Consider the following 21,926-nt stretch of genomic DNA (forward strand, 5'->3'; position numbering starts at 1 on the left):
TTTACGCCTAAGTGGGGAAGTTTTGCACTTAATTTCTTAGTGAAGGGGGGAAGAGATTGCAGATACTGTCATTAATTTTCCTTTTTCCTGAGGAAAACGGATTCTTTTCAAGATCTTCCTCTGTATTATTTGCACTAAGCAAACCATGCAACACTTTTCTTTCCCCGTTTAAAAGCAGTGCACAAAACTGTTTCACCACTTGTAACCAGCAAGCACAATGTTCTATGTGCATCACCATCTGGTCATTTCTGCACTTCAATCTCCTCAGCCAACACATAAAAATATAGAGTGATAGAGGCTCTTTGCTTTGTTGTCTGTGTTCTGATCCTTCAGCTCCTCAGCTGCCCCTGTAGAGATGCTGCAGGTTGGAGACAGAGTGGCTGGAGAGTAGCCAGGCAGAGGGGGGACCTGGAGGGACTGGTTGGTAGCCAGCCGAATGTGAGCCAGCAGTGTGCCCAGGTGGCCAAGAAGGCCAATGGCATCCTGGCCTGGATCAGGAACAGCATGGCCAGCAGGACCAAGGAAATCATTCTGCCCCTGTACTCAGCACTGGTCAGGCCACATCTTGAGTACTGTGTCCAGTTTTGGGCCCCTCAATTTAAGAAAGATGTTGATGTGCTTGAACACGTCCAGAGAAGGGCAACAAGGCTGGTCGGGGGTTGGAGCACAGCCCTGTGAGGAGAGGCTGAGTGAGCTGGGGGTGTGCAGCCTGGAGAAGAGGAGGTCTGGAGAGGAGATCAACCCCACCTGCCTACAGCCTCCCTTCAGGTAGTTGTAGACAGCAATGAGCTCTGCCCTGAGCCTCCTCTTCTGCAGGCTGCACACTCCCAGCTCCCTCAGCCTCTCCTCACAGGGCTGTGCTCCAGGCCTCTCACCATGTTCATTGCCCTTCTCTGGACACGTTCCAGTATCTCAACATCTCTCTTGAATTGAGGAGCCTTCCTCAATAGTCTTCCTCAGACACTATCCTTTGAAAAAGAGAGCTTGACTCTTGTAATCTCTGAGATACATGACACAGATGGAATGGAAGCCCTTGGTCAGCTTAGGATCACCTATCCTCTCTGCTCCTCCCCACACATGCCACCTCTGACTTGCTGCACCCTCAATGTAGCACACAGGATTTAGCAGTGACCTTGGTCTCCACAGAAGCAAACATTAGCAAGAGCCTTTGTGCACACCAGCCTTTGACAGGAACTACAAAGTATTATAACTTCTAGAAGAAGACACTGTCTGCTAAAATATGCCATCAACTTCAGAAAGTGCCACCAGTGAGAAGAGGCTGAGCTGAAAAGTGCAATCACTGGAGAGAATAAGTTCTCCTGTAATTCAAGGCTACCTGTCTTAGGTAGGAACTAGAAAGAAACTTGGCTATTTCCATCCATTCTTTAGTTTAAGAATTAGTGCTGCTAGGAAGGAAAAACCTTGCAGATGGTCATTTAGCTCTGAGTGCCACAGCTTGAGCAAGGGACAAGAACAGGAGCCTTATGATCTTCAGGAGGATGGAAGAGTTTACCCCTTGTTCACAAGGCTGAAGAATGTGTCAGTGATTGATTCTGCTCAGCCATGGTGGGAGATGTTTTCCTAGCTGACCTAGAAGTGGAGCTTTATTTTACATGCAGGTCTTGAAGCCTTGGACAGTCAGTTTAAAGCAATATTCTTCTTTCAGATCCTATCAAGAAGATCTTGCCTTTGATAGTCTTTTCTGTGTATCTTTCATGCTCAGAGATCTGTGGGCATGAGGTGAGGAGGGTAATGGAGTTAAGCTCAGCCATGTCAATCTGAAAGAAGACAACATTGCTCTTAAACAAATGCTCTTAGCCTGTTTCCTTCTCCTCAGGGAAATAGAACACATCTAGAAGATCAGGTTCATTTGGGCTTCCCTCTCCCCCTGTATTGGAAATTAAGAATCATTATGAATTATAAATATTAATTTCTGTATGAGTATTCATTTTTTATTATTAACATTAAAAAAAGGGGGAAATTCCCTGAGATTCTTTGGATTTCCATTTGACAGGAAGCAATTGCACAGAATTTAGCAGTTTAAACAATCAGAACTTGGAAAATAGCAACAGGAAAAGTTCTCACTGTGCTTATGGAGGCTTGGCATTCACTCCAGCAGATGTACTCATCATGCTTTGGGTCCCTGAGTAAATCTCCTGTATCAGAGACACTTTCAAACTCACAATAGTGATCCCAAGGTAAAATACAAAGTATTCCAGGCAGAGGGAAGGAGAGCTGAGTTGCTGCTAAGCTGGTGGGTGTGAGCTGCATACCTGTGGCCACCTTTAATGAGCCACAATGATGGGGGCAGGAAGACTCCATGCTGAATGCAGAAAGGCAGGATGCAGAAAGGCTGAATGCAGAAAAGCAGGATGCAGAAAGCCTACATCATCCCTGTGATGGTTTGGGTGGTACCCACCCCTACACACTTTGGAAATTACCCAGGCTAGACTCAGCCAGCTCTGGAAATTTGAATGAAGCTTCTATTTACAGCTAGCACAAGATACAAGCAGATAGTTACAATATATACAGTTATAGACAGAAATATACAAGGTAAAAGGTGTTACAGAAACACAACAGCCCTCCCAGAAACCTGAGTCCCCAGGAGAGGCTCCCAAGCACCCTTCCACCTTCTCCCACCCTTCTTAACCTCACCCCAATCCCAAGGAAGAATGGAGGTTCAGCCAGGGGGTTAGGAAGCAAAGTGGATTAATCAGAGAGACGGCAGAGAAGCTAGAGAGAGAAGTGCATCCCAGAGCTCCCAAGCAAAAGTGCTTTATCTATGTTTGGATTCCTGTTCTTATACCTCTCAGCAAGCCTATGAGTGAAGTAGACATCACCCTTGTTTTCTCTTTCACAGCCTGTGATCTAATCCTTCTCACCAAAACCTCCTAGCTAGGCTCAAACCTGCACAATCCCCTTTTAAATACTTCAGTTTGAAAATCAAGCTGGCCAATAGGCACAGCACCATTGTTCTGGCCAAGTAATTCAGAGCTTCCTGCCTCCTTCAGCCACACAGGCACAGGGAGGGCAGCACAAGACACCTGACAAGTGGTGCTAAGCCCCCTAGCCCTCAAGGCTTTGCTGGGGCCAAGCCCTTATTGTTTCCTCATCTGACTCCACTACCCAGACCCACAACAGGAGGAAGAGAGGAAGGGTTAAACTGGCCTGGCAGGATTTATGCCCTACCAGGACCCCCTCCAAGTTGATGCATTTTCCTAAAGCCTTGGCTTGTATATGCTGAGTTCTTGTTTATGCACTTTCAAACTGCAATAATGACAGAAACAGAAGCAAAGGGAATTAGCATGCACTGATTAGGCATAGTCAACAATGAAATTTAAGCACTTTGTGAACAAATGTGAGCTAAATGTCACACAGCACTTAGCAACAGAATGAAACAATATGGTAAGAGAAAACAACTAAGTAGAAGTAAGTGGAGGAGGGAAGGGTGGAATTGAAATGATTGATTAGGGGATTCAAGAAGTTCCAGTTGAACATATAGAGAAACAGGTTTAATTCAGTTTCTTTCACAGAAGGCTATGAACTTAAAAGGATCTCAGTGCCTTGAATTTGTAGCCTCCCACCTAATCTAAATTAGACCAATCATTTTAATAATGGTGGGAAGAGACCTCCAAGATCATCCAGTCCAACCTATCTCCCAGCCTTATCCAGTCAACTAGGCCATGGCACTAAGTGCCTCATCCAGGCTTTGCTTGAACACCTCCAGGGACAGTGACTCCACCACCTCCCTGGGCAGCCCATTCCAATGGCAAATCACTCTCTCTGTGAAGAACTTCCTCCTAACATCCAGCCTATACTTCCCCCACTCTGAAATAATTCAATTTATCACATTGGAGTAGTTGAATTTGGTCCCAACCTGGAATGAAAGTTAGAGATGTAAAAAGATTTGCTACAATGGGAGTTAAGATCATTATGTTTTCTCATAGCTATTCATTCCCAGAGGACCATTTACTTGAAATCCTGGGAGCTGTTGCTTGACATGGTAAACAGTGCAATATGATTAATTTATTGCTTTAATTTTCCATCATGTATTTAAAAAACCCAAACCCCCCAACAATATTAATGGGCAGGTTTTAATTAGTTTTTTAGAGTGGTAGCCAAGTCATATCTCATCAATAGTACATTTCCACTAAGTGTCTGTATCTGAGATTCAAAGTGTGCTAAGCAGTTTTTTATTCAAGTTGACACAAAGAACATGATCCACATCTTGTCTAAGTGTCATAAGTGTTATTAGCTATTCTGTGTGATCCCACTTGTACACACAAAACTGATTGAGCCTCCAGTGAAACACTTGCAGCATTGTCCTCATTTTAATTGAATCTTCAGCTGAGTTGTGTAATGGAGAGAGGTTTATAGGCAACAGGTGTTGAATTATTCTTAAGACTCATATAAAGGTGTACTGAAGTGGAAAGAGAACTGAATTTTGAAGGTGAAATCAAAGGAGGCTCCACCTTTTTTTGAGGGCAAATAATATAAGGCATGGAGCAAAAAAAATGCTCCAGAAACCATCATTTGTAATTCATCATATTAACATTGATGAAAGCATACTGCCACTAGCTAATATTAAGGAGAGCTGCAAGGAGTGAGCAGTGAAAGATGTGAAAGGTAATAGAGCAAGGCTGCCTTAGAGCTGGAGAGAACTATGGCAGTCATCCTGTTTTGTCTGTGAAAAATGGTGAGGTCTTCTGAACTTTAAAGTCCAGGCAAACTTTGAAAGTTCACTTCTTATTTCAAACTTATTACAGATCTGAGTAGGGAATTGGACAAGATGATGTGCACAAGCCTCCCCTGAAGGAGCTGGCATTGTGCAGCCTGGAGAAGAGGAGGCTCAGGGGTGACTTCATTGCTGTCTACAACTACCTGAAGGGAGGCTGTAGCCAGGGCAGGGGTGGCCTCTTCTGCCAGGCAACCACCAATAGAAGAAGGGGACACAGTCTCAAGTTGTGCTGGGGGAAGTCTAGGCTGGATGTTAGGAAGAAGTTGTTCGCAGGGAGAGTGATTTGCCATTGGAATGGGCTTCCCAGGGAGGTGGTGGAGGCACTGTCCCTGGAGGTGTTCAAGCAAAGCCTGAATGAGACACTTAGTGCCATGGTCTAGTTGACTGGATAGGGCTGGGGGATAAGATGGGCTGGATGATCTTGGAGGTCTCTTCCAACCTGCTTGATTCTATGATTCTATGATCAGCAGAAGAGATGCTGCAGCCTTTTCCAGGAGTGTGCATCCACTCTGAGTTCAGGCTTGAGTTCAGTTTATTAATTGTGATATATCCTTTGAAATTAGATTTTCTCTCTCCCTAAGCTCTTCTCTGCCATGGCCTGATCTTCTGTGTCTGAAACTGCCCCTGTCTGCCTATCTACCTACCTATATATCTACCTGTCTGCCTACCCACCTACCTATGTATCTACCTGTCTGTCTGTCTACCTATCTACCTACCTACCTACCTACCTACCTACTTATCTATCTATCTATCTATCTATCTATCTATCTATCTATCTATCTATCTATCTATCTATCTATCTATCTATCTATCTATCTATCTACCTACCTGTCTGCCTATCTACCTACCTATGTATCTACCTGTCTGTCTACCTGTCTACCTACCTACCTACCTACCTACCTACCTACCTACCTACCTACCTACCTACCTACCTACCTACTTATCTATCTATCTATCTATCTATCTATCTATCTATCTATCTATCTATCTATCTATCTATCTATCTATCTATCTACCTACCTACCTACCTGTCTGCCTATCTACCTACCTACCTACCTACCTGTCTACCTATCTACCTACCTATGTATCTATCTGTCTGTCTACCTACTAGAAGTTATATATGAAGAGCTACTATCTACAACAGAGATAAAAAGAGGAAAGAAAATGTGCCTCTGAGTGCCAGAGTAACCTTTCCCCTTCACATGCATTTCTCTCAGGCTTACTTCTGCCTAAAGAAAGTGTGGGTAATTTTGCCACCTTTATTTTTGTTGCTTTCAGTCTGCCCCATTTGGTAGTTCCAAGGCAAGTGAAGAAAAAAAACCAGGAAGGTTAAACAATTATGTATGGGTTTTTACAAATCTCATTGTTAGGGAGTTTAGTTATTGCAGGACCACCCAGGCATCCTAATCCATTTCTTCAGCTAAACATAAAATAAACATGCATAATGTGTGCCTATTTCAGTAAAAACATTATTTGAAGTGGCTTCTATGCCTTTTTAGAGCATTGGGAGGGGAAAAAAAACACCACACCAAAAACCCAGAAAAATGAGCAACTCTAAATTCCACTGCTTTTGAGAAACAGAATGAGGGAAAATGAGAAAATTGCATGTAGAAAGCTTTTATTTTATTCTTATGAGTCCACTCAGAGCTATTTCCCCCTCCACTTTCATGCCCTAGCACACTGGTGAGAAAAGTCTGTCTGCATCCTAACACTCAGGTGCCACTTCTTTCATAGAATCATAGAATCAACCAGGTTGGAAGAGACCTCCAAAATCATCCAGTCCAACCTAGCAGCCAGTCCTAGTCAATTAACCAGACCATGGCACTAAGTGCCTCAGCCAGGCTTTGCTTCAACACCTCCAGGGACAGCAACTCCACCACCTCCCTGGGCAGCCCATTCCAATGCCAATCACTCTCTCTGCCAACAACTTCCTCCTAACATCCAGCCTAAACCTCCCCCAGCACAGCTTGAGACTGTGTCCCCTTGTTTTGTTGGTGGTTGCCTGGCAGAAGAGACCAACCCCACCTGGCTACAGCCTCCCTTCAGGTAGTTATAGACAGCAATGAGGTCTGCCCTGAGCCTCCTCTTCTGCAGGCTGCACACCCCCAGCTCCCTCAGCCTCTCCTCACAGGGCTCTGCTCCAGGCCCCTCACCAGCTTTGTCACCCTCCTGTGGACATGTTCCAGTATCTCAACATCTCTCTTGAATGGAGGAGCCCAGAACTGGACACAGCACTCAAAGTGTGGCCTGAGCAGTGCTGAGTACAGGGGCAGAATAACCTCCCTTGTCCTGCTGGCCACACTGCCACACTGTTCCTGGTCCAGGCCAGGATGCCATTGATTCTCTTGGCTACCTGGACAACATCCTTTGACTGACAGCTTGGACTGTATTTGAGGGCTGACAAATGCATACAGACATTTTAATTGCTTGAATTTACAGTTCAGCTGTCCTGAAATAGCTTCTAGCTCAGGAGAAGCTCCAGATGAAATTTCATTTCATATACACCCAAGCACCACTTCTTCTCAATGAATTTGCTCTTGCTCATGGTGATTATTTTTTGTTCAGAAGCGAGGATTGAACTTAATGTCTACATGTTTAGGGGGCTTGAAACACCTGTGGAGACACTTCTGATTGAATGTTCTAAAACTTCTGTGCATTGAAAACTGCCCCATGCTCAAAAAGGCACCCAAAGCACCAAGGAATATGGTGCAAAGTTAACTTCAATTGCCAAGGCTGTGAAAGGATTTCTGTTTGTTATTTGACTTCAGTCTACAGTACCTGGTCCAGTGAGACACCTGAGGATCAGTTTTTAACACTCTCTATTGCAGGTACTGCTTGTGTCTATGAAAAAGGACTCAGGGCTGGGGCACCTCTCCTATGAGGACAGACTGAAAGAGTTGGGGCTGTTCAGTCTGGAGAAGAGGAGGCTCCCAGGTGACTTTATTGTGGCCTTCCAGGATCTGAAGGGGGCCTGAAATAAAGCTGGGGAGGGACTTTTCAGGCTCTCAGGGAGTGACAGGACTAGGGGGAACGGGGCAAAGCTGGAGGTGGGGAGAGTCAGAGTGGAGGTGAGGAGGAAGTTTTTGAGCCTGAGAGTGGTGAGAGGCTGGCATGGGTTACCCAGGGAGTTGCTTGAGGCCCCATTGCTGGAGGTGTTTCAGGCCAGGCTGGATGAGGCTGTGGCCAGCCTGATCTAGGGTAGAGTGTCCCTGCCCATGGCAGAGAGGTTGGAACTGCCTGATCCTTGTGGTCCCTTCCAACCCTGACTGATTCCATGATTCTAAAAATAACATTTGCTGACTGCTGCTGTGCCACCAAGGATCATCCTCTGAAACTCTTCCAGTGGATGCTCAAATAATTCTCTGTTTGAATAAATTATCTAAACAATTTGGGTAGCTAATAAATTCTGTGTCTGCACTAATCCCTACAGAGCACTGCAAATTCAGAGACAACACTGCTTTGTTATCTAAAACAACTCTTAATCTCTTAGAGGTGACCATTATAGATTGCACACCAAAACACTTTCAATCCCTATTTGTGTCCTTGTTCTCAGCGAGGATGCTTCCAGAAAACTAATCAATACTGAGCCCTCTAGTCCCCACCTTCTAATTATCTAATTAGGCACAGAAGTGTAACACAAACCACCAGGCTTCCCCCCCCCTTATTTTCCCCACACACTTACTTATTTCAACTCTTTTCCCTAAGTAAGGCTATCTTGCTCCTTAAATTTTAATTTATGAGGTGTTTCACCTGAAAGCAATCACCTTTGTAGTCAATTCCCAGAATAAAACATCTGCCTTTTCAATTCAGACAGCCTAGAAATGAAGACATACACCAGGGAACCAGAATTATGCCCTCTTTCAGAAGGTGGAGGTGTTTTATTCAGGTGGCACTGCAGCATCAGTCACCTTTTTCTGTGTTTTTAATGAGCTTATTTTTGAACTGGGCTATGGACAACGCAATTAGCAGATTTATTCCCCTCCCAGGTCGGTTGCTAAGTTTCTTATGCTTCAGATCTTCTTTATTAATCCTTTTTCCTATAGTAATTGACCTTTACATGGGCTACTTGAGACTTATAAGCCCATCAGCTGGTAGCACTACTGGCCTTCAACTCTTCCTGAGGCATGTATTTACATGGCAGTTTCAGTGCTGCCTGAAAAAGCACATCTTAGAGTTCTGTAAAGATGCACCCTGGGAAAAAATCATTCCTGCTGAGACCTTAAGGTTTTGCCTTGCATTGGAATGAACCTTTTAATCATAGAATCAAGCAGGTGGGAAGAGACCTCCAAGATCATCCAGTCCAACCTAGCATCCAGCCCTGTCCAATCATCTAGACCATGGCACTGAGCACCTCACCCAGGCTTTGCTTGAACACCCCCAGGGAGCATTTGCATTTTCTTAATTTCCTTCCTTTACTGATTCTTGGCATAAGTCATTAAAAGATACTATCTTGCCCCCTGAAGTCAGTGCAGTTTTGTGTCAGGTGGACAGATTCCTGTGTGCTCCCTTTGAGAGTCAGCACATTGTTTAATATGGTAGAAACATCTAAGACATTGTATTGCTGTGAAATTTAAACCCTTACACTTGCCACTGCAGCAGCTTTGGAGCTGTCTCTTATCTTGATTGTACAACTTAACATTAGAGCCACTTCTTTTTTCCTTCCTTTTTGACCTACATAAGATATCATTGAGATCAACAGGGGAAAAGAAGTTGAAGTACATATGCATGGATGAAAATGGTTACACAGGTAGGAAGTACTGCAGCAAACACTCTGGCTTTGCACTTACCTCCTGAGCAGTTGTTTTGTTGTCAGCTGTAGTTATAGTTGGGGAGGTTGCATTATTACAAGTCAGACAGAACAGGACCACAGAGTTTTAGGTGTTGGACAGAGAGCTGAAAGTCAAACTTTTGCCTCACTTCCCCCCCCACCCAAAAATACTGTTACAGTCATAGAATCATAGAATCAAGCATGTTGGAAGAGACGTCCAAGACCATCCAGTCCAACCTAGCACCCAGCCCTAGACAATCAACCAGACCATGGCACTAAGTGCCTCATGCAGGCTTTTCTTGAACACCTCCCTGGGCATCCCATTCCAATGCCAATCACTCTGCCAACAACTTCTTCCTAACAGGCTACTAACTTCCTCCTAACCTTGGCTACTCCAAGGTCTCCTGGGAGCCTTCTGTTCTCTGGGCTGCAGAGCTCCAACTCTCACAGCCTGTCCTCACTGCAGAGCTGCTGCAGCCCTCTCAGCATCTGATGTTTCTGCTGACTGCAGGGGGATTGATGAGATGACTTTAGGAGTTCCCTTCTAATCCAAACCATTCTGTGCTTCTATAATTCTATCTTTCCCTGGTTGTAATACTGAATCTGACTTGGAATAGTTGTTTTCAATGTGCATTATTATGGACCACAGCAATTACAGGTGCTCATATGTGCAACACCTATGACACAAAGTTTAAGGTTCTAAATGAGTGCTTGTTTGGGTTTTTTGTCTTTCAGAGTATCACATAGTTTGTCTGATTTCCCTCTGCACGCTTTGGAGATAATGCTTTGCATTTGCAGTGTGTGCAGGCATAACAACATCTGCCTCAGAGTAAGTTGCTGTGCTCACTACTCAATGAAGCAGTGAAGCATTTGAAACCCAGGAACATCCCTCAGACAGCGTCGCTGGTTAATGAGTCTTCATGCTCTGAATGTTGCGTCTCTTGCATCCCCTATCTATTAATCTTAAAACAAAGCACCCTACCTTAGCAGCAGTCACAGCAAGGAAAGAAAAACAACCCACAAGACCAAAAAAAAAAGAGCTGAGAGGGATCTCTGAAGAAAGTGTGTTCAAACAGCAATGCATCATGATCGTTCAGAAGGGAACAAAAACCCTAGTGAGAACATTGTTCTCCCTCTGTTGCCCTCTACACAACAGACACTTAACTTGCAGCTAGTTGTGGTTAATCAACCTTCACACACACAATTCCAAATTAGCAAAGGTCCTGCTGCTCTCTGACTCAATTTTCTTCCCCCCCCCCTTGATTTTCCCCCAGATCCATTCTGCTGCCTGGATATGAGGCAGGCACCAGGTTAGTAGGGCTGAAGAGCTGAGCAGTTGTGGATACAAATCAGTCATGAATGCAGGCTGCAGGAGGCGTGGACCAACTCTAGAATGATACACGAGTCAATGTCGACCCCATTAAGAAAGAATTTGAAGTCTGGCCAAAAAGAGGGTGCAAACCAAAGACTAATTTGCTCTTTTGGATAGGCACTGTCACTGTGAAGGTGAGAAAATACTGGAACGGGCTGCCCTGAGTGGTTGTGGAGTCTCTTTCTCCAGAGGCTTTCAAAACCTTCCTGGACACATTCCTGTGTGACTTATTCTAGGTGATCCTGCTCTGACAGGGGGGCTGGAGAAGATGATCTTTCAAAGTCTGTTCCAACCCCTAAAGTTCCATGACTCTGTGATTCAGTGATGATTTTGTGATTCTGCAATGCTTAAAAGGCTACTGGGGAAAGCTTGAAGGACAGGATACTTCGATTCCAATTTTACCACTTCTTTCTGGTTCTGGGCTCCACAACTCAGCAGAGATGTTGAGATACTGGACTGTGTCCAGAGAACAGTGATGAAGCTGGTGAGGGGCCTGGAGCACAGCCCTGTGAGGAGAGCCTGAGGGAGCTGGGGGTGTGCAGCCTGCAGAAGAGGAGGCTCAGGGAAGACCTCACTGCTGTCCACAACTACCTGAAGGGAGGCTGTGGCCAGGTGGAGTTGGTCTCTTCTGCCAGGCAACCAGCAACAGAACAAGGGGGGACAGCCTCAAGTTGTGCCAGGGGAGGTCTAGGCTGGATGTTAGGAGGAAGCTGTTGCCAGAGAGAGTGACTGGCATTGGAATGTGCTGCCCAGGGAGGTGGTGGAGTCGCTGACCCTGGAGGTGCTTGAGAAAAGCCTGGCTGAGGCACTTAGATTTCATCTTGTTAAGAACCGTGGCAGAAGATGACACTAAAACCACAGCATGACACAACAAGTGGTTCAGAAACTCCTAAAACACATGTTCCTTACAATCTACAAGAGGAAAGTAAAAGAGGACATATGAAATTGGCTCCAAAGTAACAGATTGACTTCTGCATGGAAATACAGATTCCAAGGTCATTTTTCAAGGGAATCACAGAATCAACCAAGTTGGAAGAGACCTCCAAGATCATCCAGGCCAACCTAGCACCCAGCCCTATCCAGTCAACCAGACCATGGCACTGAGTGCCTTATCCAGGCTTTGCTTCAACACCTCCAGGGATGGTGACTCCATCACCTCCCTGGACAGCCTATTCCAATGGCAGTCACTCTCTCTCTCAAGATCTGGAGATCTGGAGTAAGACCAATATGACATCCTGAGAGAGTTTAATTCATATGTTGAGAACATGAAGCTGACTTCTCAGATGCTGAACTACAGAACGAGTATTAAGGTGTGCCTTAAATAGCATCATAATGCTTTATCTTATCTAGCCATAACCACCAAGTGTAAGATAGTGGCCAGGAGCAGATTTATGAGGAGTCTGCCTCCATTGCTTAGTTTTATTTCTGCTTGTTTAAAAGGTTTTTTTGACTGCAATATAATTAGAGATGTTTTTACTTGGTGTGCTGCACAGAAAGTCGTTAGTGCATTCTCCTACATTCAGATGCCTACAATCACTTACAACATGAGGGTTTCAGCATGGTTCATTTCCAAGATGTTTGTTATCCTCTGTCCATTGCTCTAAGCATCATCCTGGAGAAAAGCACTAAGTGGTTTTGAACGCCTTCACCCTGCTGAAGATGCAGGGGAGTGTGTGCTGAATTTTCATTCAATTTAGATAGCAATGACTTGATACTAAACAGTGACCAAAATGCTTTTGTGTGTTCTGCTACTTTTTCATTTCATTTATTGCCTGTTAGTTAGAAGTGAACTGAATCAAGCAATTCCCCTTAAAGTGCTGGCATTAGCATCCAGGTTTGCAGAAAACTTCTCCACCAGTGCAGAACAGAAATACGTAAACATATACCACTTGCTGTTTCAGAGTTAAAAGCAGTGTAGGAAACCAACCCTCAGAATGCTGCTGTTGAAAGAGAGCGAGATAAAAGGCATTGTAATCAAATTGCCAAAGGGAGCAAGTTCTCGGGGCAAATCGTGCTCTTCAAATGCTAAATCCTGTTTTGCATTCCAGCGAGCAGGAAAAAAAAGGGGAGATGCAACAAAGAAAACAGACATCATCTTAGATTAGCCCAACCTCAATGAAAGAAAGAAAGCAAGCTGAAAATTGAAGAAGAGTTGATTTCACTACATGTTTATGTTAATAGGGTATTTGACTTTTGAATGCTTCATAAACCTTGTTATGTTCAGCGCTATTTGAGGTAGTAAAACAGCTGGAACTCTGCCAGAAGCTTTAATTGGAATCAGCTTAGCAGGAGCTGACAAGGTTTCCTAGTGGTTAGCTTCAAACTTATTATAAAAATGCAAAATGATGTGCTGCTTATTTTCCATTCCTCCTCCAGCCTACGCCCATAAAGGTGAGGCATAGCTGTGCCAGAAAATGGATTCGGGTTTGTTCTCACATGCCCCAGGCCTGCCATTCCAAGAGGGCAGTGTGGGTACTGCCACTTACAAACTTATAATTAGATCTTTCCTCGCACAGGAGGCTGCAGAGACTCACCAGAGAACTCTTGATTTTTTTGCACCTCTCAGTTATTGATTAGACCAAGCGCGTCAGACGTCCACAATAACACCTCTGTTAGCAAGACATGACTAGGCAATGGGATCAGAGAGCATCACCAAAACAACATCAGAGGAGTAGTCAGATTACATTCTTTACCTTAAAACGGGAGGTTGCAGAGCAGGACATCTTGCCATACAGAAGCAAGGCATTGCTGTTTTGTGGTACCAGCACTGCAGGCTTGTCCATATGGGGGGGGGGACTTGAAAGGCTGAATTTTGTCCCAGGAAGTAACTGCACTGCTCCAGTCTTCAAAACTGATTAAAAGCTTTGATCCAGGACTATTGAAACAAAAAGATAAAAAAAAAAAAAAAAAAAAGGATTGTACATTCATTATCTATAGCTAACATTTAATAGATGTGAAAACTCTTTCTCCCTTCAGATTGTCTACACGATCTCCGGGAAGCCTGTGCTTGCTAAATGTAGGTCAGACGGGTACATAACAAATACAGATAAATGACTTCCACCCAGGCTGTTAAGAGAGGAGTGAATCCCAGGACAACACTACATTGTCAAGAGGCCAAAAGCAGTGGAGAAAGTCATGTCTGGGAAACACAGCTTTCAGAGTTTTAATGGAAAATCTTCACCTTGGGAAACTTTCTGCTCATGGAAGATTCCCACTCACATCCCAGCCACATCTCACAAAGCCGTTTTCAGCAGGCTGTTTGGTGCCGCTAACAAACCTCACTGCAAACACTACTGCTGCAGGAAAGGAGCTCCTCCTCAACTGCAGTGGTTGAACAGGCAAGTGAAAGTGAGAATCAGAAATAGCACAAGTCATCGTTGTTTGCTGTTTGCAATTAGTTTGAAACCCTGTGGCTGGGCATCACGAAGCTACTGGCTGAGTTGCAGGAGCTTCTGCAGGGCCAACTGAACAGTTTCCTTGCCTTGCTGAAAGCCACAGGCTCAGGTTGTGCAAAGACCTGAAGCAGAAGGCTGCAGCAGTAATCTCAGATCCAGGAAGGCTTTGAGCTCCTTGGCCTGCAGGCCTGAGAGAAAGCCAAACCATCTGATAACTGCTGCAGCCTAGCAGATAAGATGATACCAATACGTGTAAAAGGAGGACGCAGGCCTCGTGCTGACCTAAGAGTGCAGTGGTCTAGTCTGAGCTTGCTTTGACCTAAGCTTATTTTTAGCTTGTTTTAGGTATCCTCATCATTGTCTGCTGACTACATTTGCCTTAGTTTACTGTTGCAAGGTGTAGTGCATAATGTTAATTGATAGTAAGAATAACTGGAAATTCTAAGACAACTGAACTCTATGACTCTTCCCAGGGAGGTGGTGGAGTCACTGACCCTGGAGGTGTTCAAGAAAAGCCTGGATGAGGCACTTAGTGCCATGGTCTGGTTGACTGGCTAGGGCTCGGTGCTAGGTTGGACTGGATGATCTTGGAGGTCTCTTCCAACCTGCTTGATTCTATGATTCTATGACTCTAAAATGAAATGTACTATAGGAAATTACATGTGTAGGATCATAGAGAGGCTTCAGACTCTAAACCTTCACAGTCAGTTTCTGCTTCCTAAAGGGATGCAACCCTGAGAGATAGGTAAAAAAAGTTCTAAGGTAAGCAAAGAGATCAGAAAACCAAGTATGATGTGGAATCCAGAATCGAGGGAGAAAGTGAGAGGGAAGACATTGTGTTAGATAGTGTAAAAATATCAATACCAAGGGGACCCAAAATTGAGAAGACAGATGGCAACAGCATCATTTTTACAATTGTCCTGTCACAGGTCAACAAGCTGAGGAATCTTTGTGTCTCTCTCTTGATCTTCTTGAGGAAGCCATCGAGACACTGGAAGGTGAAAAAGGTATACATATGTGTAATACAGAATCACAGAATCAATCAGGTTGGAAAAGACCTTTGAGATCTTCAATCTAATCACCATTATCTAATCAACTAAATTATGGCACAGGGTGTCACATCCAGTCTCCTTTTAAACACTTCCAGGGACAGTGATTCCACCACATCCCCAGGCAGCCCATTCCAATGCCAATCAGTCTTGCTGTGAAGAACTTTTCCTAACATCCACCCTGAACCTCCCTTGTGAAGCTTGAGCCTGTGTCCCCTTGATCTGTCACTGGTTGCCTGAGAGAAGAGACCGACCCCCACCTAGCCACAACCTCCTTTCTGGTAGTTGCAGACAGTGATAAGGTCCCCTCTGACCCTCCTCTTCTCAAGGCTGAGCACTCCCAGCTCCCTCAGCTGCTCCTCACAGGGCTGTGCTCCAGACTCCTCCCCAGCCTTGGTGCCCTTCTCTGGACACGTTCAAGCATCTCAATGTCTTTCTTAAACTGAGGGGCCCATAACTGCAGCACCATGGTTAAAGGACTTTTCTAGTGATAAATAGGTAGGTCAGACTATGGTTTTTAGTTTCAAGGGAGCTGCTAATAACTGCATACTGTGTTCCATCAAAACCTCACTTTGACAATAAATTCTCTGCTCCCTTTTGTGCCTCCCTTTTGCCTAGAACATGATTTTGAATGTAAGAGTGAATACCACATGAATGCACCTTGGTTTCACACACACACACACACACAGTATCACCAAGGTTGGAAGAGACCTCACAGATCATCAAGTCCAACCCTTTACCACAGTGCCCAAGGCTAGACCATGGCACCAAGTGCCACATCCAACCTTGCCTTGAACTGCCCCAGGGACGACGACTCCACCACCTCCCCAGGCAGCCCATTCCAGTGCCTAATGACTCTCTCAGTGAAGAACTTTCTCCTCACCTCGAGCCGAAATTTCCCCTGGCGCAGCCTGAGGCTGTGTCCTCTTGTTCTGGAGCTGGCCACCTGAGAGAAGAGAGCAACCTCCTCCTGGCCACAACCACCCTTCAGGTAGTTGTAGACAGCAATAAGGTCACCCCTGAGCCTCCTCTTCTCCAGGCTAAACAACCCCAGCTCCCTAAGCCTCTCCTCGTAGGGCTTGTGCTCGAGGCCTCTCACCAGCCTCGTCGCCCTTCTCTGGACACGCTCAAGCATCTCAACGTCCCTCCTAAACTGGGGGGTGCATAGGTCTGTAGGACAAGGAAAAAAGTCTCATTTGAAAAGTGGTCAGACCATATGGTTACCTGTTTATCATCTCTCCAGCATTAGGAACCACTAATCTCATATTAGTTAAAATTACTGATTTTGCTAATTTAACTGGTTCTCAGCAATCCCCTCCTGCAGGCAAGTGACAATATCTACTGAATTAAACTCCCACCTGCCTTCATAATAAATTATCTCAGCTAATTGTACTATAAATGGACTTCAGTTTATGTTTAGATCTGTCAGGAAAAATACCAGTGTGTGTGTGGTACTCTGCAAACAGTAACGAGAAAGCAAAGCAAGCAACAATAACAGCAACACAGTGCTTCTATCTTTTAATGAAATGAGAATTTGCCCCAGTATCCTAGAATTTCCTAACAGTCTCAGTTTTCTGACTCACTACTGGAACTCAACGAGGAGTGTTCAAGATGAGACTGGATGAGGCACTTAGTGCCATGGTCTGGTTGATTGGTTAGGGCTGGGTGCTAGGTTGGACTGGATGAGCTTGGAGGTCTCTTCCAACCTGGTTGATTCTATGATTCTATGAAAGAGAAAACAAGGTTAAGTTTTCTTTTGTAGTCATTAACAGACACCCTGAGTGACTCTGCTGGTACAAAAAAAGGTTATAAGACTCACCAGCTCTCATGGTCCTTGCATGATGCTGGTGAATAAATAGCACTAAGAAGCCAGAGTTTATGTTCTGCTTGTCTTGCTTGGTGCAAAGACTTTTTCCCTTCCCTTGCAAAAGGGCAAATTGTTTTCAGTTCTAGGGTGCTCTGTATAACACATAAAAGCAATCTTCTGTGTTCATCATCTAGCTGATACAGTTCAATATTTTCACAGTTATAGCCACACTTCTTTCAGGAACACCTTGCTTTGGACCAGGTAGAAATCAGAAGCAAGGCAGGTCACATCGATGGCTAATTCCATTTCACATCACTTCATTTTCAGTGTGTTCAAAGACAAATGTTGTTCACACAATTTCTCTCTGCAATATTGTGGCTGCATTGCAGTGGGAATGAAATTTCTCTTATTTGTGTGCTGGAAAGTGTAGTGACTGTAAAGGTAAGAAAGAGCTTATCTGAAGACCTCGAATCATCCTCCTGATGCAAAGAGACCCTGGAATGGGTTGCCCAGGGAGGTGGTTGAGCCCCCATCCCTAAAGGGGTTTAAGGCCAGGCTGGATGAGGCTGTGGGCAACCTGATCTAGGGTAGGGTGTCCCTGCCCATGAGAGGGGTTTGGAACTAGATGACCCTTGTGGTCTCTTCCAACCCTGACTGGTTCTATGATTCTAAAGAAACAAACTGAACATTGCTGGCTGACTGAGCAGCTGACAAGAGATTAGCAGGGAAACTGAACATGCAGGGCCTACTGGTAGCCAGCAGGTAAGATCAAGGAACAGGAGCTGAATGAAGTGGGAGCAAGCAGAAAACAAACTGGATGGTGAGCTTTTTACAGGGATGGAGGAACACCTCTAAAAGCCTGTAAAGGTACTGCAAATCTAGCCAAAACACACTTTGGAGCTCTGCATATTTGAAGTTCGTGTTTGTCAGCTTATTTGTTTTTGGAGAGTGATGAATGTGCAGTGCAGGTGCCCTCTTACACATCTCCTCTCCCTTGATGCTCTCATGGAGCCCAGTGCATATTTAAGTGATGGTAGGTGCGAATGCCCATTCATACAATCACTTGGCAGGGCAAAAAATGTTGATGAACATGTTAAAAAAGCTTCAATTCCTTAAATAATATCAATATTTGAGTGTTATATGTGGCTAGCTTGCTCATTTCACTAGTTATGATAGATCTACATACACATCTGTTGTACATTCAACTACTAAGAGCCTTATTTGTCCCTCTGTAGATAGGTTACCTGACACACAGCATCATCTAATGTGTCCATCACACAATGCAGTTGAATCAAGTTGTCCATGTAATGACCAGGATTAAATTGTGGGCATGTTCTTCACTAATATGTGGCAAAAAGTACTCAAAGCTGAATTTAGGAAGGAAAGTACTTGGACAAAATGGGAAATACTGCACAACTTTCTGGTTTAAAGAGATTGTGCAACAGATAAGATAAGGATGTGTGTAGATGTGGTGCTTCAGGACATAGTTTAATGGTCATGGTAGTTTGGTTAAAGCTGGACTTGATGGTCTTAAAGGTCTTTTCCAACCTTAATGATTCTGTGATGACATCCAGAGGGACCTTGACAGGCTGGAGAGGTGGGCCTAACCCAACCTCATGAGGATCAAGAAGAACAAGTGCAAGGTCTTACACCTGAGTTGGGGTGATCCCAAGCATTGATATAGGGCTTGAGAGCAGCCCTTAAGAAAAGGGCTTTAGGCTATTGATGGATGAGAAACTCGACATGAGTCACCAGTGTGCACTTGCAGCCCAGAGAGCCAATCAGAGCCTGGGCCGTGCCAAGGAAAGTGAGGGAGGTGATTCTTTCCCTCTACTCAACTCTGTTGAGACCCAACCTGAAGCACTGCAACTGGTTCTGGAGTCCCTATTACAAGCAGAATATGGACATGCTGGAAGGTGTCTAGAGAAGGGCCATGAGGATGATCAGAGGGCTGGAGCTCCTCTGCTACAGAGACAGGCTGAGAGAGTTGGGGTTATTCAGTCTGGAGAAGAGAAGGCTCTGAGGTGACCTTATTGAGGTCTTTCAGTATCTGAAAGGGGTCTACAAGAAAGCTACTGAGGGACTATGCTGACTATAGGGGAGTTATGGAATCACAGAATCAGTCAGAGTTGGAAGGGACCACAGGAATCATCCAGTTCCAACCCTCCTGCCATGGGCTAGAGTTAGACTAGAGGACCCTCAAAGATCCCTTCCAATCCAAACCATTCTATAGTTTTGTGATTCTATGTCTAAACAGACCATTTTTCAACCAAATCTTTGGAGTTTGTAACATTTGAGAAGGCAGTAAATACTCAAGCAGAAGAGAGCTCTTGCAAATGCTGCACCCTGCCAAACTGGTCCTGCAGCTGACGTATGAGCATTTGGTCCCCCTGTTATGCCCTGCAAAGTGCTACCCTCAGAACTTGCACTTGGGCAACTGAGAAACACCAAAGGGTATTTTCCTTTGGGCCAAGTTTTAGTTTGTTTGGGGTTTTTTTTTTGGTTTGTTTGTTGGGCTCTTTTCTTACCAAACCCTTAAGGGGAGGTGACTGTTGTCATGGCATTACTTACTTCTGATCTAAGTGCTTCCTTAAAATATGGTGCTTCTATGAGGAGTTATGCACATGAATAGGGAAGGAGCTCCACGGGTGGCCAAGTGTGTGACAGAAATCTGCCTGCTACCAGCATGTGTTGAGTATTTATCTTTGAAGCCATGTCATGCTAAAAAAAACCCAGAAATGTGGAAGCTATGCTTTACCACGGGGCTTATTTTGCTAAACAAGCACATTTAAAACAACTCAAGGTGCACTTCAAAGAGACTTCTATATTTAAAGTGAGTTTGTTCTCTCCAGGGGGGGAAATAAAACCCCAAACGAGGTATTTTACGGACTGATGAACTTTGTGACATGTGAGTTAGAGAAAGAGGATCCAATGTATCACTTGAAGTATCACTTAGTGCTTGTACATCATTTATTAACTGGACAATCGAGTTGCTTGTTCATGACTCTTGGCAAGACAAGTCAGGAAACTGCTGCCAGCTGTTGATGTTCTGCCTTGCTTTTGAAACTCTGTGTTGAAGGAATGGCAAGAAGCCAAACTCCAAAGAGTGGGAGTTGTGCAAGCTCTGGTCCTGAACTCTGTGATGAGTTAGGAAAGGAAGTTGTTGAGTCAATGTGTTGCTACAGGGTGATTAAAGGAATGTAGGTTCCTGAGGTGAAGCCCACAACAAAGTCTTGCATTGATGTGCTTTACAGATCAGCTTTGTGGGATTGCTGTACAAAAGCACACATGCCTATGACATCATGGAATGTTTTGGGTTGGAAGAGACCTCAAAGATCATCCAGTTCCACCTCCCTACCATAGGCAGGGACACCTCCCACTAGAACAGGTCCCTCAAGGTCACATCCAACCTGGCCTTGAACTCCTCCAGGGAGGCAGCATCCACAATCTCCCTGGGCAACTCCCAACTCACACCTATTTGTGTTCCTGTGTTTCCATGAGAAATGCAAAAGCTAAGCACTGTATGGAAGTGGCCCTGCAGATCACTCTTTTCTGGGCAGTTTCAGATAAGATACTCACTCCAAAACAACTTTCCTTAAGTTTTTAAATTAACCTGTGCCAGTGTCTCACATCCTCACTGGAAAGTACTACTTCCTAACATCTAGTTTAAATCTCCCCTCTGCTAATTTAAACCCATTACTCCTCCTGTCGTTACAAGACCTTCTCAATAGTCTCTCCCCAGCCTCCTTGTAGGCACCTTTCAGATACTGTATGAGGTCTCCTCGAAGCTTTCTCTTCTCCAGGCTGCAGAACCCCAACTCTCATAGCCTGTCCTCATAGGAGAGGTGCTCCAGCCCTCTGATCATTTTTGTGGTCCTCCTCTGGACTCACTCCAACAGTTTGAAGTCCTTCTTTAGGAGTTAGCAGCACATATGTGAGTAAATAAAAATGTCATCCCCTGTGCCACATCTCCCCCTCTTCTTACTGTGATGGTTTGGGTGCTCCCCCCCCCCTTTTGGAAATCACCCAGACTAGACTCAGCCAGCTCTGGAAATGGAATGAAGCTTATTATTTACAGCTGGCACAATATACAAGCAGATAGTTACAGTATAGACAGAAATAGACAAGGGAAAAGGTAATACAGAAACACAGCAGCCCTCCCAGACAGCTGAGTCCCCAGGAGGGGCTCTCAACCACCCCTGCACCTTCCCCCTACCACTCTCAACCATACTCCAGTCCCAAGGAAGAATGGAGGTTCAGCCAGGGGAGGTTAGGAGCAAAGTGGATTAGTCCAAAATGGAGAGTGAGGTTAGAAGAGATGCAGCTCAGCCAGTTCCCCAGCAGAAGTGAGACACTCCCTTATCTATGTTTGATTCTTATTTTTATACATGTCAGCAAGCCTATGAGGGAAGCAGACACCACCACTGCTGGCCTTTCACAGGCTGTAATCTAGTTCTACTCCCCAAAACATTCTAGCCTGCTTCAAACTAGCACACTGATCTACAATTGAAAGGTTTCAGTTTGGGATGTGATACACACAGAACCTGGCACAATCTCCCTGAGTAGCCACAAGCTGCAAATAAGTCAAGGGGGTAACTCATTACCTTCCTTTTAGATGAGAAATGATTGTTGTTAAACAGAGAATTAGCTTGGCTCTCTTTCAGACGAGTGAGGAAAGCAAATAGGACAGGACATTGCTGTGTGAAATGGAGCAGATGTGAACTGTCAGTACTGGTTCCTTTTAATCGAGTGGAAACAAGGTCCTGATAGACAGGGAGGAGTTTGAAGCAGAACTTT

At 44.7% G+C, this 21,926-nt stretch overlaps 1 long non-coding RNA gene across 1 annotated transcript in view; it reads right to left on the bottom strand.

Annotated features, from left to right (window-relative positions):
- The window catches only part of LOC135179038 (uncharacterized), a 60,626-nt gene extending 46,878 nt beyond the window's left edge, over nt 1-13,748 (bottom strand). Inside the window, exon 1 of the long non-coding RNA XR_010303878.1 lies at nt 13,572-13,748. This is a non-coding gene — a long non-coding RNA (uncharacterized LOC135179038). The remainder of the gene's footprint in view (nt 1-13,571) is intronic.
- Between the last annotated feature and the right edge of the window lie 8,178 nt (nt 13,749-21,926).

This window comes from Pogoniulus pusillus, chromosome 10 (genome assembly GCF_015220805.1).
Source record: "Pogoniulus pusillus isolate bPogPus1 chromosome 10, bPogPus1.pri, whole genome shotgun sequence".
NCBI lineage: Eukaryota > Metazoa > Chordata > Aves > Piciformes > Lybiidae > Pogoniulus > Pogoniulus pusillus.